This window comes from Aotus nancymaae, unplaced genomic scaffold (assembly GCF_030222135.1).
Source record: "Aotus nancymaae isolate 86718 unplaced genomic scaffold, 86718_ANA_hifiasm-v0.15.2.pri h1tg000009l, whole genome shotgun sequence".
In the NCBI taxonomy this organism is placed as follows: Eukaryota; Metazoa; Chordata; class Mammalia; order Primates; family Aotidae; genus Aotus; species Aotus nancymaae.
Genome location: NW_026988420.1, coordinates 4794761 through 4820547, shown reverse-complemented (window position 1 = coordinate 4820547; position 25787 = coordinate 4794761). Strand labels below are relative to the sequence as shown.

At 38.1% G+C, this 25787-nt stretch overlaps 1 protein-coding gene and 1 pseudogene across 3 annotated transcripts in view; one reads left to right on the top strand and one right to left on the bottom strand.

Annotated features, from left to right (window-relative positions):
- The window catches only part of WASF3 (WASP family member 3), a 118125-nt gene that overhangs the window by 78697 nt on the left and 13641 nt on the right, over window positions 1-25787 (bottom strand). The window lies entirely within an intron of this gene.
- Window positions 7048-25542, top strand: LOC105710089 (eukaryotic translation initiation factor 3 subunit F-like; annotated as a pseudogene).

The window sequence follows — 25787 nt, the reverse complement described above, 5'->3', positions numbered from 1 at the left end:
ATCCCAGGGTTTCACAGAGAAAGGAGTTCATGGCAACCTCTCGATCAATGTGGATTCAGAACAAAACAAGTAAGAACACAAAAACCTAAAACCGAGATGATTTAAGTTCAAACTTAGTCCCTACTCTTAAATTTGCCTAGTTATTCATTACTACAACAAAAAGTACCAAACTACTAAAAATCAAAGAATTTAGAGGTTGAAAATGGTTAGAAATCCACAGTAAATATAGTTGGTTTTCAAAGGAAAACTTTGATAATCTGCTCAATATGATGTTTTGCCTACATGTGACAGTTAAGCTTCGTTTTTTAATGTTCACAGTAGACAAGTCTGGCCCCAGGCAGCCACCTGTGGCTCCTAATACTTTGATCCCTAACTTCATTCTTCACTGTGACAAATCTTTTTTAATTCTAGCACTTGGCGCAATGCTCGGCACACAGACAACACCCAAAACCATTTGTCAAAGAAGTGATTTTTCCCAAGTGCTGAGCTTAAAAAAAAAAAAATGCCGCATCTTCCTAACCTACTTCAACTAGAAAAGCTGGACTTGCCTCTCAGTGACCCGGAGTTGGCTCTGGGATCACCACTTTTAAGTGCCACACAGGCTTTGCATGAGAATTTGAGTCAACAGTTGTTTCAATTCCACCAAACAATTAATGAGCTTCTTTGCAATGGGCATAAAAAGATAAAATAATAATAACTTGCTCATGATAAAATAAGGCTTCCCGCTTGAGGAAAGATTGTTGACTAGAACCAAGTAAAAAAGCTGTTCAGCAACATTCTGAATAATCTACCATTATTAACTACAAATGTGGACTGGTACCAAGGGCATTATTAAGCAGTTTTCGTTAGCAATACTCAGAGGCAGGCTAAGAACTGGAAGAAAATCAGGGGCCAGCAGGACAGCTGGACAGAGGGCCAGAGGTCTTAAGGGTGGAAGCACTGACCAGAAGGGCGGGCCTGAGGACAGGAAAGACAGCGAAAGGCCAAAGGACCCTGGCGCCTCTGTCCAGGATTGTGCAGAGAACACAGATACAAGTTTACCAGTTAGGAAATAAGAGAATGCCAGAATTTTTAAACTCCCCTGTTCTAGAAAAGTGGGACGCTGTGTCCTTGGCCAAACTTTTGGAACTTTCTGTTGCTCCTGACCCCACAAAGATTATGAAAACAGTGGCTTCCAGGGAGGTCCTTGAGATGACAGTTTAAACCTTGAAACAAATCCAACTCAAGTAAAAAGATTTTCTTGCCCAAACTACTTTGTATTTTTCCTGCTTTAATTACTGAACCCTATAACTAGAATTCATCCCTGATTCAAAGAGATGCTAAAAATAGCCTGTTTCAGAATGTAGAATGAGAAGTATCATGTAATTTTGCTACTAAATGGACTCCTTTTTTTTTATAGCTCACTAACATTCTCTTCAAATACATTTCTTTTTATCAACCAAAAAAGTGCAAAGCACTTCAGATGCACATTAAACAGTAATTTTCAATATTAATTGTGTATTTATAGGTTTATAAGTGAAATCTCAGGCATATACCAACCTTACTTAAAAACAGCCTCCTGAGTCTTTCCTTCTAATCATGACCTTCATTAAACAGCTCTGATTACAAAGAGTACCACCTCATTTACATATGATGAATGAATTAAAACAAAGCTGTTATCCAACAGGCTCCCCATTGTAACTGGCAATTTATTAATAACAACTTACATCTGAATCCACAGTGCCATTTACAAAGGGCTTTCACATAAATCATCTAATTTAATCCCCTACAACCTTGACACCTACAAGATAGGAATTAGTTTAACTATCTTGCAAATTAGGAAACAGTCTAATAGAGTGACTCATCCAAAAAAAAAAAAATCAGAGTCAATAAAGTTGGGAGACATACTCACCTACATCTATCTCATCTAAGTTCCAAGGTTTATTCCAAACTCCACTCCTTCTATGACTGACTCTACCTTCTTCACTATGGTTTCAGGACCACCCCAACCCAGCTACATCACTCTATCCTCCTAACCCCAACAGAACTCACTAGGAGTATCACCAATACGAAACCCAACACATGCTACTTTCCAATGGGATTTACCTTCACAGGCCTATATTCTGTCTTTGCAACTCAATCAGAAGCCTTATTATGTCCATATGCATTAAATTACTGTTTATGATGCCACCTAAGAATAATCTAGTAGACAAATATCTTTCTTTCCCTAACTTCAGCAACCAAACCATGGCATTATCCTTACCTTTGGCCCCACCATCCTGTCTCCAACCAGAAAATCCTTGAAGTTGTTCACAGGCCATTATAAATAAGTGTAAAAGATGTTTTCCTTTTTTAAAGTTTTTTATAAATATTTTTAGTAGCAAGACACAGGGTCTCTCACTATGCTGCCCAGGCTCCCAAATGCTGAGATTATAGGTGTGAACCACCGTGCACAGCACAAAAGGGGTTTTCTTAACTGTGCTTAAAAGTTGCCTTACACCCTTTACTGGTTTGAGTCTCTGCCTTTCTCCCATGCCTATATCCCATCCCTGGTCTCTGATTTCATATTGCCTCCTGAGCATCTGCTCAACTGACCAACTAGTTATCCATGTTTTTACTTCCTTGATTTGACTCACCTTGATTCCTGAATATTCACTTGGTTCCTGTTCAGGTGCTGGAACACCTTTAACTTCCTGCCTCACCTTGCTCTCTCAATCCAGATTTTCTAATCTGTCCTCGCATCAACTACAGTCCAACCCCTACAAAAGGTACCACATGGACCCCAACACAAGGAGCTGTGGAGCCTTCTACAACTGGCCAGAAGAAGGATAGTGCTGTCTTTTTTTATTTTCAGCTTATACCTGGAGTGCTGCACTTCCACAGCTATTTCAGGAGAAAGACAAATTTAACAGAGGTACCAACAGCAGTTACTCTTAACTCCCCATGGGCCCTTATCTCCTTCCTCTTCAAGCTCAGACTGAAAAATCAGATGACAAATATCCTAAACTAAAATACCACACAGTCAGCAATCTGTTGGATACCAACAGGTTAGATCATAACCAAATCAGGATTACCACTCAGTTTCATTAAATATGTTGAGTCTTACATTTGGACAAATAATGAAAATCATTATGTAAGTGCACACAGTACACAGAAACCTGTACATTATCAAACAGAAATAGCAAGATGTAAACACTGCATTCCAAAGGTATTTTTTTCATTATTACCATGACAATTTTTAAATACTCCAAAATCAAACTATATTTCAAAGTTACCTCTATAATACTAAACTGACATAAAGATTCAATGTGCAATTCAACAAATAACTTCAGTTTTCCTTTTTCTCCCTCTGAGGATAAAGTATAATGAAGACATTCATAAACCTCTACCCACAGGGGATCCTATGTGTTCAAACAAGACTGAGAAACACAGCAATAACATTTTACAACATGTCTACATTCAAAGCTCCTGAGCCTCTAGTCAAAACCTACTCATGCTATATTTAATACAATCAGGAACTAAATGGCCCACCATCATGCCACAAGAATACAACAATTTATGAGAGAAGATACAAACAAACAAAAAACAAGGAAAAAATGACCTCCTAGAAATAAATGTAAAAGTTCAGTCTCCTAGAAGGTAACTCATTATTGCCAAAAACATTTCTAGCATCAAATTCTATTCCCAATTAATTAAGTAGCAGTAATCATTTAATTGGAGTCATCCAATATAATCCTGTAGGAAACATTTTCTGAGGACCAGAGGCTGCATGGTAAAGAAAAAGATCGGAGGTGTGGGGGTCAGCAATCTGAGTGCCAGCCTGGAAGTACCATCGAAAAGCTCTGGACCTTGAAAGAGTTATTACTGTTTGAGTCTTAAACTCTCCTTTTATAAAAATAAGGCTAATCGTACCTCCCCTTAAAATGTGAAGGGGAGGATGAAGGCTTATGGGTAAAGAACACAGCAAGATAGCAGAGGCGTTTAATAAATGGTAGTTATTATTCCTCAACTACTAAAACATGCACTGTTGGCAGACAAGCACAATCACCACAATCCGGCAGCTTTACTCAGCCCACTCTTGGCAAAAAGAGTGTATGCAGATGACAGGCCACATCCTCACTCTTTGAGGTTATGGTGGCAGCTCTGATCTGTCTCCAAATGACAAACCTCATCCTTTTGGCCAGTGGCCAATAAATCAAATATGCCTGACCAAGCTCCTCTTTGATTTCTACAAATAAAGATAATAATGGCCAATCCTGTATTCACTGAAAGGGTACAGTAATGTAGATATTCCAAACAGTAGATATGCTGATATCTGAAATACTCATGTTTATTTTATTTAACTAAAGCTTCATTTACTTTTGTAGAGTTTTCTGTTAATAATCTGAATTCTGCATGAAATGCCAGCTAAATCTGTCAACCCTGAAGGCAGGAGGGTATCAAGATCCAGATTCTGCACAATTCTCTCCATCATCCACCATCATCCATATTCCAGTGACAGGATGCTTCTTTCAAAATCCAGAAGAGCCCAAAGGAAAGTCTCATCTCTGTAGAACCTTTGAGCACAGGAATAATGATTAAATGACTATAGATTCCACATATAAACTGAAGAAATAAAAGTGGCAAAAAACCTATACACAGGGACAGTCAACAGAATTAAAATTAAAGGCACTCCAGCAAGTTACATCTACAATATTATCTTCTCCCTTCACAACTGCTGAGATAAACGGAATTCCATGGAAATTTTCTAAAATACCTGCCACATAATTCACATACCAAATACACAGAGATTAAATACCATTTTTTATCAATATGCTTAAACTTAATGATCCCAAATCTTAATACAAAAGTAATCAGTAATGTTTAAAATCCATTTGAAAGCAAACGAATGTTATTGCACCTAAAAATGCTGAAAAGACATTATATAAACCCACGAAACCATGAGATTTCAACATAGCATGGCTCTATCTACTATATAACCTATAAATTGAAGCATTTTCAACCTAAAAGAACCAAATTGCTAATCATCTCTACGCTGCCACAAAGAAAGCAATCACCTCCACTATACACCACATTCCTACAACTAAGGAAAGGAGGGAAGACGGAAGTGGAGAGGTAGAGAGAGGATGTGTAGAGAACAGACATTAACATTCAACACTGCTGCAACAGTGTTTCTTCTTGGAGGTAATAAGTAATGCAGAGCGGATGCTACTGTTCGTCTTTTGATGAATCCAACACAAGGAGATTAAAGTCATGAAAGAGGAGCTGAAACATCTGGCCTTCAATACTAACCAACCAACAACAGAACAGATGCCCCAGCTCCCATAGGCATTGTGAAACATCTTACTAAAAACACCTTTTTAATCAGGATTTGTATCTGAATTCTCTGCTGGGATGAAAAGCTAACCAGGATTGTCTCTGCCCTAACATGAGGACATCTAGAAAGGAAAAAATGAGAAGCAATGTACTTCACTGTTATTGAGCCTGCCATGCTGAGTCAGAACTCTGCTTTACATTCTTAGCCTCTCACTTGGTCCTCACAGCAAGCCTGTGAAGCAGTAACTATTAGTATCATCACTTTATAAACAAGGGAACTAAGAAACAGAGAAGTGAAGTGGCTTGCCCTAGGTCATACAGTAAATAATAGAGTTGAAAGTCAAACCTAGAAAACCTGTCTTCAAGGACCATGCTTTTAACTACTAGCCTCCTCTTCTTTTATCTGAAATGAAATAATAATCTTTCTGTAAAGACAACTCAGGAAATGTAAAGCCATCATGTATTCATCCCACTCACCTTACTGCCCACTCTACCATTAAAGGTAAATCTCAAAATATTTTCCTATAGTAATTCTAGGCAAACCATTCAAGCCCTGAGAAGCTTACTGTGTACTTCTGCATCATTTAGTATTCAGAGCCCAAAGAGGATTCTAGAGGTGGGTGTTACAACCTCCAATTAACAAAGGAGTACTTTGACAGAGTAGGTAATTGAATACTACCACAAAGCCCTAAGTGGCAAAGTCAAGGTTCGAACTCCCCAATCTACTTAGAAATGATGCCTTTTGGAAAAATTTTATCCACTTTGTCTCAAAGAATCAAATCCCATGGGATGACTGTAACCTCCATTCTATAACATTACACAGAGACAATTTGCCCCAGGATTTAGAAAGTGTAGAACACAAACCTGCAGTAAGTAAATACCAGATATCAAGAAGGCCTTCGTATGAAAAGTAGTAATCCACAGCTGTTTTCATCAGTGGCAAAGTGGTAGAAAGACAAAGAATCTGCCATAGATAGGGGTAAGAAGATACCAGCTGAACTGTTAAACTTTTAATGTCTCCATGTGAGCTGAAATGATAGATTAGAATCTCCAAGAGCCCCAAAGCACAGCAAATCTGCATCCACTTGCCAGCTAACTCTTTGCTGTGGGCCTTAATCAAATACACATGGGTAGTGCACAAGGTGCTAGGGCAGGAGAGCTTGAGAGAGCCCCTACATCAGGCACCTGTCAAGTCCCTAGAAGCAGAGCAGCAGCCTGGCACCAGGAGGAAGGCAAGTAAGGGGACAGAAATCAGCTTTAGGGTCTCTACTAAAAATATAAAAAATTAGCTGGGCATGGTGGCAGGCACCTGTAATCCCAGGTTCACTGGAGGCTGAGGCAGGAGAATTGTTTGAACCCGGGAGGGGGAGGTTGCAGTGAGCCGAGATCACGCCACTACACTCCAGCCTGGGCAACAGAGCAAGACTCCCTCTCAAAAAAAAAAAAAACAAGAAGAGGAGCAGGACGGATCACCTGAGGTCAGGAGTTTGAGACCAACATAGCAAAACCCCATCTCTACTAAAAATACAAAAATTAGCCGGGCATGGTAGCATGTACCTGTAATCTCAGCTACTCAGGAGACTGAGGCAGAATTGCTTGAACCCCGATGACAGAGATTGGAGTGACCCAAGATCACACCAGTGTACTCTAGTCTGAGCAACAGAGTGAGACTCCATCTCAAAAATAATAATAATAAATAAAGAAAATAAGGAAGAGCAAGGCAAAGAGAGACCTTCTGAGGAGCCAAAAGCCATGAAGAGTAAAAAGAACTCACCAGTGTCCAGAAAGGCTAGCAGCCAAGCTATAAACAAAGAGAAATCTCCCACCATTCAGAAAGTTGGCAGCTTGGCTCTGAAGCATAAAGAGATTTCCAAGATCTTACTGGGCTTCGGAGTGAAAACTGCTGAAAACCAGTTCGTGATCCCACTCTCAAACTATGTGAATCCAATGGTGAACGGACACTAACTAATGCTACTTCAAAGCCCAGATCCAGCTCAGTCCCCAACATTAACAGTGTGACAAAAGGAGGAGCAAGCCCTTTGCCGGGGTAGATATTCCTCAGTCTTTACTGTTATTAATGTCCATCATAGAATAAAAAAATTATAGGGCTGGATGTAGTGGCTCACACTTGTAATCCTAGCACTTTGGGAGGCCCAGGTGGGCAGATCACTTGAAGCCAGGAGTTCAAGATCAGCCTGGACAACAAGGAGAAATCCCATCTCTACTAAAAATACAAAAAATTAGCTGGGCATGGTGGCACATGCTTGTAATTCCAACTACTCAGGAGGCTGAGGCAGGAAAATGGCTTAAACCTGGGAGGCAGAGGTTGCAGTGGGATGAGATAGTGCCACTACACTCCAGCCTGGCAACAGAGCGAGATGTCTCAAAAAAAAATTGTAATAATAAATAGAAATAATGGAACACAAGGAGGAAACAAACATGATCTATTTTTAAAAAGTCAACAGAGGTAATATCCATCTATGACCCTGATGCTGCAACCAGTAGACACAATTACGATAAACGTACTAAAGGACCTAGTGAGAAAGAGGAGGAGATGAACATGAACAGGTGAAGGATCTCATCAGAAAAAAATAATTAAATAGATAAATAGAAAAGCTAGAAATAGAAATTACAATTTCAGAAAGAAAGAACTCATTCAGTGAGCTTAACAGAAAACTGAACATAGAAGAAGGTGGTTCTATGAGTTGCAGAAAGAGAGGGAAATGGAAAACAAACAAGGAAACTGCCCAAGAGCTGAGAAATAATAAATGGCTTGAATATATTGGAGTCCCAGAAGGCAAGGAGAGAACTGGATAAAAGAAATATCTTAAGAAATAATAATCTGATAATTTTCCAAATGTAATGAAGGACATCAACCCACAGATCCAAAAAGCTCACTAAACCCAAAGATGATAAATACAAAGAAAAATCACACCTAGGCATGTCATAGCCAAAGTGCTAAAAACCAAAGACAAAGAGAAAATACTCAAAGCAACCAGAGGAAAATGAGACATATGACTTGCAGAAAACTGCAATAAGGGCAATATTTAAGAAGGCTAAATTTTATCAAAAATAATTAAAGTCAGAATACAATGAACTGACATGTTCAGAATGCTGAGGTGTGGGAAAAATGACTGTCATACAAGATTCTTTAATAAAGAAAACTAGAGTGAGAACTCTCAAAACTAAGCATTTGTTTAAAGAAGGAAACAATCCAATTATAAAATGAGCAAAACAAGAAAAAAAAGAAACAATTCATCAAAGAGGACATATAGATGGCAAATAAGCAGATAAAAAGATGGTCAACATTATTAGGCATTAGAGGAATGCAAATTAAAACCACAATGAGACATCATTACATACAGGTTAGAACAGTTAAACAGTGATAATACCAAAGTCTGGTGAGGATGCAAAGAAAACAGATCACTCATACATTGCTGGTGAAAATGTAAAATAGTATAGCTACTCTGGAAAACAATTTGGCAGGTTCTTATAAAACTAGATTCACTTGCCAATAATCACATTCATAGATATTTATCCCAGAGAAAATATATTCATACAAAAACCTGTACACAAATATCCATAGCAGCTTTACTCATAATAGCAAAATAGTAGAAACAATGCAAATGTTGTTTGCATGGACTGTTGAACCAACTCTGGTATATTCATACAATTGTAAACTGTTCAGCAATACAAAGGAATGAACTACTGATACATACACCCTGATGATGAACAGGGGCCAGGGACAAGGAATAGGATGGCTGAGAGTACAAAGAAATTGCACAAGGGGGATTTTGTGGTGATGGAACAGTACTGTATCTTGATGGTGGCAGTGGTTATATGAATCTACATGTGCTAAAACTGCAGAGAACTTTACACACTCACACACACATAACTGCAGTTTAAAATACAGTGAACAGTGAATAAGATCATTGGTACATACCAGTATCAATTTCTTGGTTTTGGTATTGTACTACAAGCTATAAAAGATGTGACCCTTGGGGAAGCTGCGCAAGGGTACATGGGACTCTGAAATTCTTTTGCCATTTTCTGGGAGACTATTACTATTTAAAAATAAAAGGTTTAATTTTTAAAAAGGAAGGCAAAATAAAGACATTTTCTGATAAGCCAAAGCTGAGCAGATCCATATTTTAAAAGATGCTGAAGTTCTTCAGACTGAATGGAAACAATATCAGACAGAAACAGGAAGAAAGAACACTTAAAAGACATCAAGTCAAAGTATGTTCTTTCTGAGATATTCCTTTGTTCAAATAACAATTGTTAAATGTTTTCTTCAAGTCTTTATGTTAAGTGCCATGGGATCAAAGATAAATAACACTCAATCATACTATCTGTGATACAAACTTACACATAAATATTACCAACAAATGATGTTGAAGACTATGTTACCAAGGTACTTATATACTGCTAGTGATTATACAGAAAAGGAAGTTGTTGTTGAGAAATGGTAGGTAAAGAAAGACTTCCCAGAGCTGAATCTGAAGATGAATGTTAAATGAACAAGTGAGAGACAGTATTCTAGGCAAAGAGTCTGCCAGAGAGCAGCCACAAAGGAGTGGATGAGGAAGACATACATATGGAGCTCCAAGAGCTCAAGATACTCAAGAAGAAGAAAGAAAAATCCCTAAGAAATGACAGAAGGCAAATGAGGAGGACAGGCAGAGCACACAGAGCCCCTGTTAAACAAGGCGGATCTACAAGCAACTGGGAGAGTCAGAAAGGAAGTGAATTTACTTAGGAAAAGAATAGAAGACAGGCGTTCCAGGGAAGCAAGCACCTTAACGGGTGACTAAGTGATAGTCAGCAGTGCCTGGCTGTTCCTAACGCATCTCTGACCTCAAGCATCTACGACTCAGTCCTTGGACATTTTCTCTTCTCTATCCCTACTCCCGCCCCTCCTCATCTCATGGTTTTAAATGCCACATATATCTTGACAACTCCCGAATTCCCATCTCCAGCCCAGACCACTTCCATGAACTTTGAAACTGTATACCCAACAGCTAACCAGGCACTCCAGCCTGGGCGACAGAGTGAGGCTCTGTCTCAAAAAAAAAAAAAAAAAAAAAAAAATCTGCTCAAATATTACCTCCTCTGCCTCACCCCAATTAAAACTGCAAGTCCTGAACCTCCTGACTTCTTTTAAATGATTTCCTTCTTTGCACTAGCATCTATTATCTTCTAATATGCTATGTGTTAATAATTCATTAATTTGTCTCCTTTACTCCCCAATTCTCCCATTAGAATGTCGGCCTTATGCGGGCAGAAATTTTTTTGAGGTTTTGTTCCTGGTGTGTCCCAGTGCTCAGAACAGTGTGTATGGAACATAGTAGGTGTGCAGTAACTCACTGCTGAAAGGATGAAAAGTGTATGTGGCATTTCATTCCCACATACACTGGGTTCTTAGAAGAACTCGAGAAATATTAGCTTAGCAGACTTTTGATATATTGATTTGGACCCTTTCTTTGTATGCCCCGCCTTGGTGATCTCACCTAACAATTTCATCGAGATCTGCCTGTGTTTAAATCCCATCAAGATTACTTTTGTGAGTAGAGTAATAGGGCATACTTCTGGTTTAAGACTTACATTTAAAGGTGACATCTGTAGGAGGAAAGACATTTAAAGAGAAAAAAAAAGAAATTTAAACCAATTAATGTATTTCCCACCTTCTTTCGGGTTTCTTTTTTCTCAAATAAAAAGAGGTCAAAATTCAAAACTATTACTGGAGTTAAAGTAAATACCATGTTACATTTTTACAGAAAGCAAGAGGTAGCAATCTTATTAGTACAGAAATAACTAAAAATATCACAAATTTTACTTTTTTCTCTGCATGTGATTTAATGGGTGTTGCTGGGGGGGGCTTCTCAGCAGAGGGTCACGAATAAAAAATTAACAGGATGGAAATTAACGCGATGGGAAATCAAAGCATCCAGGCTTCAAACCAAGAACATTCTGACAATGTCTTGCAAACTGAGGACTGACAAAGCATATTAATGAGAAATACTGTTAGAATGCTCTTCAGATATGGGCCTTCAGCTTTCCAAAAGAATTGGTTTCAAAGAGGAAGGGGAAGTTACACATAGAAAAGCAAAGCATGTTCATGTTTTCCATTCCCTTCTGTACACCGAGCTCATGAGGTGAACCTTCATCTGCTCGGGCATAAGTCCAGCAATGGGGGATGGCCATTCAAGAAACTAACATAAGAAGCAGGACGGCACTGCTCACTAACATTAAAATCTACAGATACATCTAGTCAAACTGAGTATGTTTAACTCTATTCAAAACAATCCAAAGTGTGCGATCTAACATTCCCTCAGAGGCAGAAGGTATCCTACACCTAACCTACACTAACAGCATTATCTTTCAAGTACACATATAAATCTGCCAAACTCTATTGTGCTTTGGAGAAATAACTAAAGAAAAGCTTTAAATACTAGATATAGGCAAAATCATTCTAAAAGCATTATCATGATACCTATTGGATTCTTAACATTCAACTAAAGCCAAAACAGCAAGACCCCTCATACAAATGCATCTACTGATGATGCCACACCAGGCTGATATTACTAAGCGTCAGTAAGACTTTGCTACTTGCCTACTACATAAGTCACTTTCTAAGCCATACAGTTGTCCATCTCTGCTGGGCTCAATTTGAGGTAAGGTTCTGATATCTACTAATCACAGCAATTCCCACCATGACATCCTGTTCAGTGGCCACTTCTTCCTTCAGCGCTTTCCAGGCACTGCCCCCTCCACTCCACATTACTCAGTTCTCAGAGATCCATTTTTAGTGCTAAACTTCATATCTGATAGAATAAGTTGAAACATCTTCCAAACTAATACTCTCACAAAACAGAAGACTCCCTACAGTCCACCTATTTGGTTGAACAAAAACAGAAAGGAATCAAGTAACTATCCACCTACTGAGTATTTGAAAAGCAGATATGCAAGAATGCTCAACCTCATGCAATATAAAGAAATACAGGGCCAGGCACAGTAGCTCATGCCTATAATCCCAGCACTTTGAGAGACCAAGGCAAGCGGATCGTTTGAGCTCAAGAGTTCAAGGCCAGCCTGGGCAACAGGGCGAAACCCCATCTCTACAAAAAAAAAAAAAAAAAAAATTAGCCAGGTGTGGTGGTGTGTGCCTGTGGCCCCAGCCACTCGGAAGGCTGAGGTGGGAGGACCACTGGAGCCTAGGAGTTCAAGGCTGCAGTGAACCATAATTATGCCACTGCACCCCAGCCTGGGTGACAGGAGTGAGACTCTGTCTCAAAAAAATAAATAAATAAACTATAAAAGAAATACAAATTAGAGCTGCAATGCCAAACCATTTTAACTTGTTAGATGAGCAAAGATTAAACATATGAAAAATCCCAGTGTTGGCCAGGATCAGGGGTGGGGGAGGGGAGACATAGGTACTCTTTGACACTTTACTGGTGGAAGTAAACTGTTAAGCATTTTAAGACTACAAAAGGGTCCACAAGATCAAATTTTAGAATCTAGAAGAAAAACATATACATATTTCCTAAAATGTACTCTGTGATGATAACTGAAACAGAAGCCGATTTGGGGATACTATTTGACTTTGGTAAAAACATAAGTAGGGTTTATCTCTTCCCCAACCTCCTGGCCACAGCTGACTGAATGGAGACAGACACTACCCAAAATGGGCCAGGTTTCCCTCTCAGGAATGTGGAATTGGGACTGTGTGGTTCTGATTTGGTCTGGTCACAGGTATTTTTAAACAGTGGAAACATAAACTTCACATCACGTCAAGTCATCCTGCCATACTCTATTTCTATTTAGCATACAAACAAACAGCATTTGAGGATTCAATCAACTCACTCCCACTTTGAATTTTTAAAACATACGCTCTAGGATTATTTTCTCCTTACATTCTTGTTTTTCCTAACCTTCCTTCTCATCTTTCTGATTTGAAGAACAGTAATTTCTATCAGCTCATCTGATTATTGTATTTACTTCTGCTTAAGAACATTATTTACAGTTATTTAATAGACTGAATCTTGTGTAACTAGACTCAACAAATTCCAAACCTCACCCTCTACTTCAGAATATTATTCTTGATAAGATTATGGAGTTACTGGTAAACTTTCTTTAGGTTTTGTTTTTGGTTTTTTTTTTTTTTTAAGTCCTATAGCAATCATAAATCAATGAATCCTCAAAGTAATTTTCCAAAAGAGACAAAAAAAACTTTTGGTCTCTTCATTTTAAAAACTCATTTTAATTTAATAGTGACTGCCATTCACCAACAGACCAAGACCAATTTTTCCTCTTCATTTGTTCCATTATTTTCCAATTTGTTACAGAATTATACAAACTCCAGATCTGGTATGCCCTTCAAAATGTCAAGTTTGACTTTTGAGAATCACCACCACCCTGATTGTCTTCTCCCATGAACCCATTATTCTGTCCAGCAGCTCTCACTCAGTCTAATAAAAGCAAAGAAGATATACATACTTATTTCAATCATAGTAGTCAACTATGACAACACAAATAATTCAAGCTCTCAAAGCACTTAATTCTGCTGAAGATACAATCATGTTACATACTTCAACAATAATACTCCCTCATCCTGTTTTTGGAGAACTCGGAAAATCTAGACAATATGCTTCCTTTCAAAACACCAACTGGTTACAGAGGAAAAGAAAGAAACAGACAAATGATCTTGCCAAGAGCCAGTTCTATAGTTTCCCTCCACTGAGTAGCCCTTTCAGTGGCTACAAAGATTTAAATTCAATCCTTGATTGTACTGATGATATACCACCACCTTTTATTTATTTAGAACTGAATTTTCAAAAAAAAAAAGAGTTTGGGGAACTATAATTCAGCTGTTTCCAATTTTTGCAAGTATGAGGAGGGCCCCTCTGCAGTACTTTAAAAAAAAAACAACTGAGGATTCTTTCTAAAAAGAAACTGAGGATTCTTCTTTTTTTGTGGCAGGGTCTCACTCTGTCCCCCAGGCTGGAGTACAGTAGCACAATCCCAGCTCATTGCAACCCCCACCTCCCAGGCTCAAGTGATCTTCCCGCCTCAGCCTCCCAAGTGGCTGGGACTACAGATAGGTGCCACCAAGTCCGGCTAATTTTTTGTATTTTTCGTAAGGACAGGGTTTCTCCATATTGGCCACGCTGAAACTGAGGATTTTTAAAATAGTTCTACCTAGTGATGAGAATATAAAAACCCAAAAAAATTGTTAGCACAAAGTAACTCTCTTAAAAGGACTTGCAAACATCTATAAAATAGCAAAATATGAATTTTTTTTTTTTTGACATGGAGTCTTGCTCTGTTGCCCAGGCTGGAGTACAGTGGCGTGATCTCGGCTCACTGCAACCTCCACCTCCCAGCTTCAAGCGATTCTCCTGCCTCAGCCTCCCAAGTAGCTGGGACTACAGATGAATGCCACCACGCCCAGCTAATTTTTTGTATTTTTAGTAGAGATGGGGGTTTCACCATGTTAGTCAGGATGGTCTTGATCTTCTGACATCATGATCTGCCTGCCTCGACTTCCCAAAGTACTGGGATTACAGGTGAGTCACTGTGCCCATTGAATTTAATCTTTTTATTACAGAGCCAGTTAATATCACAATAAGGTCTAAAACCCAATCTCCAGATTTATAATACAGATGGGGCTCTTAGAATTGCTCATGGAGGACAGGTGTTTCTTAAGTATCCCTGACAATTCTCTTAGCAACTAGACAAGCTGACTTGAAAGTTCTTATGGAAAAGCAAAGACAGACAGACAAGATAATTCTGAAAAAGAAGAGTAAGGGTAGAGAACACCTCCTATCAGATATTAAAACACCATAAAGTTTCAATAATTAAAACAGTGTAAATAAACCTATAATCTAATAGACTAGAAAACGCAGAAACTGAAAAAGTATATATATGAACTCAGTATTAAGATGGATGTGACATTTTAAATCCCTAGGGTAAGAGTTATTGGTTAAATGCTATTGTAACAACTGGATACTCATTAGGAGAAAAAAATCAAATTGAGTCCTCACTTTACCCCTTATACCAAAAGAAGTTTCAAATGCATTAATAGCAAAAATGTACACAATAAAACCAATAAAGAACAAAAAGAAACATAAAAATTTTTTAATAATCTTGAAGAGGAAAACTTCTTTCAAAACATTATTGAAAAACAATAAAGGCCAAACATTAAACTACTTGAAAAAATCAAATATTACTTCATTATGGAAAATTCTATAAACAAAATCAAGATTACATACCAAATGAGGACTTTTTGGGGCATCATAATTCTATTAACAAACCTAGAGTCCTATGACACCCAAGTATAGCACTCTCTCTATTCCATGCAATCCCAAATCACTTGAAAGGAAGCCTTTAACACAGTAAAAATCAAGTCATCTAACAGAATCCATGGTAGTAACCTTAAACCTTTCTTCCTTGCCTAGGCCTATGAAGTAAATTTTCTACAGCATCATCCTCAGCTATTACCTCCACTCACATTATAAACTGTCAGCCATACAGTAAGGCAAGGGCTTTTATTATGCACGGGGCGGGGGGTGGTCATAGTTTAATTTTAGCAAAACATAGACACAGCAAAGCAATACAAGTCCAAAGGTTTTCCTAGGCTTGCTCTGGGATTATACGGTCTTAACTGCCAACACACAGTTTCAGCAGTGAACACTTAGCAAATTTATAACATCAACAGACATTTCTGAGCCCCTACTATGTGCAAGACATTATGCCAAATCTGAGCTGAAGAACAGTCTTCTGCCTTCCGGAAGCTTACAATCTAACTTAGTCAAAGAGACCATGAGGTAAGGACATCTGCTTATCAACTAGCAATAATACAGAATTATGCTTCAGTCTTCAAAGCTTCCCATATGACTGAATACAATAAAATTATAAAAATTATAGTTATTACTGAAAGGAAAGCACAGCTAACCATATGATTTTTCTCAAAGCCAGTGTGTAGACATATCTAAGTGATTCAACCCAATTCCTGAAAGCAATACTATAACAGCCTATCAGCTCAGTGAGGCACTCCATCCACAAGGTAATTAATGTAAACAGCTGCTGTTTACATTTGGATCTTTAGTTCTATACCATCTGCATTTCCATCGTTTTTATTATCCTTTATCCCTAGCTGGTATTTCTCCAAGTTCTTGTCAATTTGTTCTTCCTTTTTAACACAAAATATGATTTATTACAACTATAAATTGGCTTTCTTCAACTCAGTCCACTTTTTTTTTGTTTGTTTTTCTTTCTTTTTGCATTCTACAGTACTGCTTGGGAAAATGGTATTATTTATGCCATGGTGAAAGCTCTGATTATCTGCCTCCTCACTACTCTCCTTCCAGATGATGGAATGCTAGCTGTATTCCTCCACTCCCCTAACTATTTAGTTAGCATGAGTTAACAGAACTATCAGCGGAGTAACAACAGTTTTCATTTTTTAATTTACAAAGAAGACTTTGAAACACACAGTAAGAACTTTCTGTAAGGTCAATCTACAGGGTAATACTGACTTTGCGAGAAATTCCAAAACTGCTTGTCCCATATATGCCAACACACAACCACTAGCAACTAAAATTTCTGAATAATTATCTCACATCTTTGCTGCCTGTGAATATTTCCTAGATAACCGAACATAAAACTGAGGAATACTTTACAATTCCTTATTTGAACTTACAGAAATAATTAAAACTCAAGACAAATCATCTTTTACCTGGTAATTACAAAGAAATGACTGAAATTACAAGCCAACTCTGATAAGCCATCCTTAATAAATTTCTATACTAGTAATTCCACTGGTTAATGACCAGAACTCTCAATAAAGTGCAGTGCGTTTACCAATACAGATTAACAGAGACCATACAGTCTTCATTTCAAATCCTAGGACTAGTTTCCACAAAAACTGTGTTCACTGCATAGTACTGGAAATTAAGGTCACCTTTTTCCTTTACAAATAACCACCTTAGAGAAGAAGTCTTAGTGAGTATACCCCGGGAATTAAAAAGACACTCTTTCACATTTGCCCCAGTCAGGAATTTTCATAACCTTGAGATGGTTCATCTGGTTTTCCAGCAGAAACCACTAGTCACCAAGCAAAAGAAACAGGAAAAGGAAAAGGCTTACCATTCTGTTAATTTACCGGCCCCTCGCAACTAAGTGATTAATATACGATGAGAGGGAAGAGAGAAAGCGGTACCTGGAAAGAAGTGTCTTTGTTAGATGCTTGTTTGATCTCCATAATCCTGCAAAACCAAGTGTGTATCTTTTCCCCCCATCCCAGGGAGGTGGGGGAGGTACCACTTAGAAATTAGGGAGTTAAGTAAATATCACCGGAAGTCACAAGTCCAGTGCACTGAGCCCAAACACACTTCACTGAATTGAGTTTTCAGAACCCTTTTTGAGTGGATCACATCTCTGGTAAGCAATTTCAGCTTCTGCACTGCAAATCCTTCTGGGCTACTTGAGTGGCAAGCACACTTCTGACTCTTACTATCTGCTGCTGCTGCTGTGGCTATCTGAGGAGACTGAAACAGGCTTTAGGTAGGCTCCAGATCGTAAAAGCAAACTACAATGAAGCTAGAGTGGCTTCAAAAGATGGTCAAGGCTTTAAGAAGTGGGAAAGGGATGTTTAGAAATGAAATACAGAGGGTAGAGTACAAACAGCATAGCAGAGTGTGCTCAAGGTCATTCTTCTGAAAACCTGTTCAAAGAAATAACAAGTAATATGATCAAATTCATAATTAAAAAAATAATTTTCAATGAAATAAGGAATTTTCAATGAAAGATACTACCTAGCAGAAAATAACTCCTACCTGGGCTTAAGGATCCTTCAACTCTTAGCTTCAACCCCACTTCTGCCTATTCTAATTATGAACTACTTTGCATCTTTAAGTATTTCCATTTTGAGTCAAAACAAAATAATAAACACTATAGGAGAAAGAGCCCTAGACTAGAATCAGGATTTCTTGACTCAGCTTTACCATTCACTTGCCATCTGTGACCATAAGAACCTTTCTGTTTCTTACCTATTACAGAAAATAATTGTTTTTTCTGTCTTTGCTTGCTCCCTTTGCAACTTGTCCCTATGTGACCAGGGTCATCTGAATAATAGGCTACCTTAGGTGTTGATGTACACATCAAATGAGATCACATAATTAAAGACAACTAACACCATAAATCATTATGCAAACATGTACTCTTATGAAAACAGATAGATGCTATCCACAGTGACTGTCCAAACTGCTTTACCATGGCTGTTACTATCTTTTCACTAAGACCCTAGGCTTCAAATGACCACTTTAGCATTAATTTCTTTCTGCCCCCATTTTAAGCATCCATAGAAGAGCCTGTCATTATCTTTCTTACTAATTATGCTCTCAAGGTATCTATCCTATTAGAATATATGTTATTACCTGAAAAAAAGAGACCTACATTGTTTTTGCCCTGTCTTCCAAGGTATCGTCTCAAAACACACACAGATCTGAAGGTTTCTTAGGGATTTTCTTTCTATTGCTTCTTTCTTTACTTGTAACTGGCCAATTTTCTATTCTCGGTAAAGTACTCAGCACTTTATTTATTATGTATATTCTCTTACTTAAGTATGCTCTTTAAGTATAACACTTTGGTGTAGGCTTTCTTTTTTAGATTAGGAAATCAAGGATCACAGAAGCTAAGAAATGTCCTCGAATCATGCAGCTAATAAAAAACAGAGCCAAGATTTGAACACGAGTCAGTCTGGCCCCAAAGCCCCTGCTCCCGACCTGTCTCATTAGGTCTTAAGAGGCAACCGATCATTCAGTTCAGAGCCTGAAACCTACCCAAGAGTGTAGGTATAGTCAGGAACCATCCATATATAATTGCACTTAGATATACCTAACTGTGGTCAGAAAGCAATAACATTTATTAGAAGTGAAAAAGAAAAGAGAAAAAGAAGATCAAATGAGCTAGAAATCAGACTCATGCAAAAAAAGCATCCTTTTAAATCCTATACACTGGCTTACAGTTAACCACAAATTTGGTTCAAGAACTTCTAAAGAAGAAGCTCATGGATTATAGAATTTAGTGTCTATAAACCACAAATCTACCAAATACTCAAAGAATATTCTTTTATTCCTGATTCTAAAACCTGAAAATAATTTCAGCAAAGATAGTTAAGTCCATACCTGGTAACATCCTATGCCAAAGCAAAGGCTGAAGAATCACTTTATTTTCCTCTGTATTTGATATTCTAAATGATGCCTTCTATTCTGATTATATCAAAGCCTAGTTTATAGCAAATGGCTGTCAAGGAAAGAATCTTTAGTAGGTGCTTTTTTTAAAAAAAAGCCAAGAGATTCTAATAGTTTTCCACTCATAATGCACCTATTTGGGACCCCTTTCCCAAAAAAGGAGTGGTTTTATAACTTTTTTTAAAAAACCAGAACCTTTTTTAAAAAAGAAACTTTAATCAAAACACTAAGCAGCTAAAAGACAGTGGCTCTGATTGGAACAAACGTGAAAGTTTTCCCACTGATTTTTCTGGGGAAATAGATCAAAATGGCTTGGTCAACTCAAATTTTTCTGGATTTCTATTCATCCAACTGTAAAAAGAAAAAAAAATGTGGCTGACCTAGGTTAACTGCTCAGATTACTACTTCAGAAATTCTGTTAACTTAAATTTTAATGAAATTTGCAAAATCTTAAGAGGACAGTCAGGTTAATCAAATTCTATTCAACTTAGGAAAAGAAACCACATTCCATCCATTCACATATGGTTTCCTTATTTTATCAAAACCAATACTTTCAAAATAATCTTTAAAAAAAGAAATCTGACCAGGTACAGTGGCTAACACCTATAATCTCAGCACTTTAGGAGGCCATGACAAGCAGATCACTTGAGCTCAGGAGTTCAAGACCAGTCTGGGCAACATGGCAAAACCCCGTCTCTTCTAAAAATACAAAACATTAGCCAGACATGGTGGTACAATCCTGTAATCCCAGCTACAAGGGAGGCTGAGGTGGGAGGGTCACCCAAGCCCAGAAGTCAAGCCTGCAGTGAGCCAAGATTACACCACTGCATTCAAGCCTGGATGACAGAAGACCCTGCCTGAAAAAAAAAAGAAGAAAAGAAATTTCAAAACTACCAGAAATAACTTGAGGTTGACCTGAGAATTAGGCAGCCCCCAAAATAAAAACGAAATATCAACAAGTTACAAAAAATAGCACATGAAATCTAATACTTCAGTAATAATATTTGAATGCTAATTGGACCTGCAAAAGAAATGTTAATTTAATGCTTGTTGAGTTTTAGACAAAGCCCATGGAAAATTTAGCGCCATTCATTAAGATTCAGGTGTTTCTGAAAAAGAACTAAACATCTTGAGAGAAGCAGAAAACTGCAAATGTTTTAAGTTATATTAGGCTACAGAACTTCTGACAAAAGAAAACCACAAAAGGCAACTTTTGGATACATTTATATTAATAAGATTCTACCCTAATACTCTAAAAAGTAAAAGTTGCAGATTTTTTAAATGAAATCTTAGATAATGGAAAGCAAAAATGTACAGTAAGAACCGTCTTAATTACAATTTTCAATATCTAAGGCAGGAATTTTCAATCTTTTGGCTTCCCTGAGCCATAATGGAAGAAGAACTGTCTTGGGCCACACATAAAATACATTAAGGACAGCTGATGAGCTAAAAATAAATAAATAATAAATATATCACAAAGAAAATCTCATAATGTTCTAAGAAAGCTTACAAATTTGTGTTGGGCTGCATTCAAAGCCATTCTGGGCCACATGCAGCCCACAGGCCATGGGTTGGACAGCTTGATTTAAGGTTTTGAAATACAATCAACCTAGAAAGCATCTTCAGCATGATTCATGCTTTTTCTGGACTCATTTATTCATTTCCCTTGCCAGTTCATTCATTTATGATAACCAAGCATAATCAGTACTCACACTAAACATCAGGAGCACCATCTCCTGGTTTTTTTTTGTTTTTTTTTTTTTAAAAAAAAAGGGTAATCACAAGTGTCTACATCATACAGAACACTGGGTGAGGGGGTGGGGGAGGGCTGTTACAGAGAGAATCATGTTGTTTCTTTTCTCTCTTTCAGGAATTCACTGAGACCAAAAAAAAAGGAAAAAAAAAAGTAAACTAGGCAAAGTAACAATGTAGGTGAGATACCATTATATCTGTAAAACAACCCAAAAAGTAAATGTCTCTTCAGTGAAAGAATGCTATTACTTTCAACCTTATTTCCAATCTCTGGCACTTCAATTTAACATGCATCTGGAACCAAACTACCCAACTGTATATTTCATAGACGATTAAAATACTTGAATGTATTTGTCTACTATCTAAAATTAATGGTAAGCAAAAAATAACTATAATTAAGTAATTTGTTTATAATAATCATCACCATCTTTCCCCTTGTCTAGGCCTGGGTATTTTATTTACTTTTGTATTTTAATCTAGTTTCTCTCTTCTTAAGGCAAGAGGATCACTTGAAGCCAAGAGTTCAAAACCAACCTTGGTAGCATAGCAAGACCCCATCTCTAAAAAAAGTTTTAAAAATTAGCCAGGCCTAGTGGCACACACCAATAGTCCAAGCTACTCAGGAGGCTGAGGTGGGAGGCTCACCTGAGCCCAGAGTCTGAGGTTACAGTGAGCTATGATTGCACCACTGCACTCCAGCCTAGGCAACAGAGCAAGCCCCTGTCTCAAAAAAAAAAAAAAAGGAGAAGGAGGCGGAGGAGGAGGAGAAAGAAAAAGAAAAAGGAATGTATCCCAGAAATAAAAGGTTGGTTTAATCTCCAAAAATCAATATAATAACTACTATCATAAAGAACAAAATCACATGATCACCTCAATAGATGCAGAAAAAGCATTTCCCAAAATCTAGTATCCATTCATGATTGTTGATTTGTTAAAGAAAATACGTTAAATGATATCAAGAACACTACAGTATGTGTGTCAATGGAGACACAATGAGGAAGCTAAGGCAAAATACATGAAACAAAAGAAGTTTATTACTCACAGGTGCCAGAGAGGTCAGAGTGCCAAATAGAGACAGACAGGTCTTGAGACAGGAGAAGGAAGGAGCAAGAAGGAGAGGGAGAAAGAAGAATTGTAGAACTACACCTTTGTTAAGGACATTATCCCTTATGCCTTCCCTCAAGAGTTGTGAATTGGCTAGAGAAAACACATGTGAATGAGAACTTATTCACACGACTCTGAGGCGGCTCTGAGGCTGACCGTTAGGTTTTATTATGGTTGGCAGCTCATGATGTGTTCATTTTGGGTCAGTGAGATGAGCCACAAGTAGGCCATATTGCAAACGCTGCAGGGAGAGGAAGTTTTAACTAGGCCAAAGATGACAGGGAATGACAGGTTACAAACAATTTATGTTGGGTCTAAAATGGATGCTAAGGTAGCAACTAATTAAACTTATCACAGTGATTAAAAACTCCTGGACTAAGAAGAAAACTTCTTCAACCTGATAAGTCGTTTACAAAAAAACAACTAACGTCACACTTAATGGTGAAGGACTGAATTCTTTCCCCCTGAAATCTGGAACAAGGGTGGAATCTCTAATCTTATAATTTCTACGCAACATTGCAAAGGAAGCTCTATCCCGTGCAACAAGGCAGGAGGGAAGAAGTGGGGAGGGAGAGAAAGCATCTAGGTTGGAAAAGAGGTAAAACTGTATTGCTAGTCAATTTCACGATTACCACATTCTATGATCCTATACATACAAAATTCTAAGGAATCCACAATAAAACTACTAGAATTAAAAGACAAATTCAACAAAGTCACATGACACAAATTAATATACAGAAATCAACTGTAGTGACTACAAAGAGGAAACCTAAGGGAGTTCCTCTGTGCTGATGGAACAGTTCTCTAACTTGATGTGGTAGTAATTATATGAATCTATACATATGATTAAATTGCACAGAAAACACAACTAAGTGCATGTATAAACTAGTGAAATCTGAATAAGGTCTGTAGATTGTACCTGGTTTTGATATTATACTATAGTTATTTAGGATGTTACCACTGGGGGAAGCTGGGTAAAGAGTAGACAGAACCTCTGTGCACTATTTTTGCATTTCCAATGAGTCTATCATTGTTTCACAATAAAGTTATTTTTAAAGTTAACTGTATTTCTACATACTAGCAACAAACAATGAAAATGAAATTACAATCTTCAGATGATTCTTTTCTGAAAACTTTGACACTTTTTTGAGAGAGCAAATACAGAAGTTACATGAGCACAGGATGTACCATACTACAAACTAAATCTGAGTGAAGTTCCCAAATATTACAATCTCCTGGCAATCATTAAAAACTTTCAAAGCCCATGTGCCACTTCAGACCATCACAATTTCTGAGACTAGGTCAAAGGCATCAGTACGGCAACAATTCTCAAATTTATGTTTCAGGACCTCTTACAGCTTAAGACCCAAGACAGAGTAAAAATAGAAAAGGAGAAAAAAAGAAAGTAATGAAACAGGAATGTCTTGAACCCAGGAAACAAAAAAAAAAGAAAGAAAGAAAAAGTCACAGAGAAGGAATTAAGATGTCCAAGAGAGAATAATAGATTCAAATGAAAATTTTATAAAGGGCATTGAGGAAAAGTAGAAAAATAATCGTAAGAAAGTGAAATTTAAAAAGAAGTATGAAGGGTCAAAGCAGAAGTGAATAAAAAGGAAATGAGCCAAAAAAAGTTAAATATTCATATAATACAAATACATATACCTCCAAGATACATATACATCAAACTCTGGAAGATAGTCAAAACACTAAAACAGAATATTTAAAACAATACTCCAAGAAAATTTCTGAAAATAAAAGACCTAAATCTACACATTTTTTTTTTTTTTTTTTTTTTTTTTGAGACGGAGTTTCGCTCTTGATACCCAGGCTGGAGCGCAATGGCGCGATCTCGGCTCACCGCAATCTCCGCCTCCTGGGTTCAGGCAATTCTCCTGCCTCAGCCTCCTGAGTAGCTGGGATTACAGGCACGCGCCACCGTGCCCAGCTAATTTTTTGTATTAGTAGAGACGGGGTTTCACCATGTTGACCAAGATGGTCTCGATCTCTTGACCTCGTGATCCACCCGCCTCGGCCTCCCAAAGTGCTGGGATAAATCTACACATTTTAAGAGCTGGCTGGGTGTGATGGCTCACGCCTGTAATCCCCGCACTTTGGGAGGCTGAGGTGGGTGGATCACGAGGTCAAGAGATAGAGACCATCCTGGCCAACATGGTGAAACCCCATCTCTACTAAAAATGCAAAAATTAGCTGGGTGTGGTGGCACATGCCTGTAGTTCCAGCTACTTGGGAAGCTGAGGCAGGAGAATCGCTTGAACCCAGGAAGCGGAGGTTGCAGTGAGCCAGGATCATGCCACTGCACTCTAGCCTGGCGACAGAGCAAGATTCCGTCTCAAAAAAAAAAAGCCAACTGGAGAAAACTGACCAAGAACAAACAACCCCAAGGAATGGTATACAACTAATACAATTCTAGAGGCACAGGAGAGACACTGATCCGTTACATTCAATGGAAACATCAGGGCTTGAGCTCCATCTAAACAAGGAATGACTAAAGAAACTTAAGCAAAAGGACTGATTACAAAGTGAGCATCTTCTGTATTTAACTGTAGAACTAAGAATAAAAAACAAGACAGAAAAATGAGCTCATCCTGGGCTGGTAAGCTACAAGCCATGACATCTACAGAGCACTCTGTGCTGACCCACCAACCCCAACCACCTCACTGTGGACCCAAGCCTCCAGAACAGCCGCATGAGCATCAAAACCTATGTTAGCACTTTAATAGGTGCCCCTGTGAGGACCATGGGAGTGATGTTCACACTTCTGACAGTGAAATACACATACTATAACAATGAACACATTGGAGTTGGCCTGATCATGAAAGCCTGCTTTAGCCCTAACCAAGTGACTGGACTCTCAGCGACTTGCAGCAAGTAGGAGGGGCATCAGCGCACATCCAAGATGCCTGGAGCACAGTGTTGCAGTATGCAAAGGATGTACTGTCTGCAAAAGTGCCAGCTGACAATACTGTAGGCCGCTTCCTGATCAGTCTGGTTAACCAAGTACCCAAAACAGTTCCTAATGACTTCGAGACCATACTCAACAGCAACATAAATGACCTACCTGGCCAACCTCACACAGTCACAGATTGCCCTCAAAGAGAAACTTGTAAACCTGTGAATGGACCCCAATCAGAACACCTGCTGGTCTAGGTCTCAACCTAGGACTCAGAAGTGAAGGAGAAATGTGTTTTTTTTGTGGTCTTGAGTCACATCGAGACAGTCAACTGCTTGTGACTCTAATAAACATAGCCTACCTTTTGTAAATTAAAAAAAAAAAACTGACTACATAAAGATAAAATATTTTGCATGGGGAAAAAAATCAGAAAAGTCAAAACTAGGAGAAAAATTGTAACATATATCATA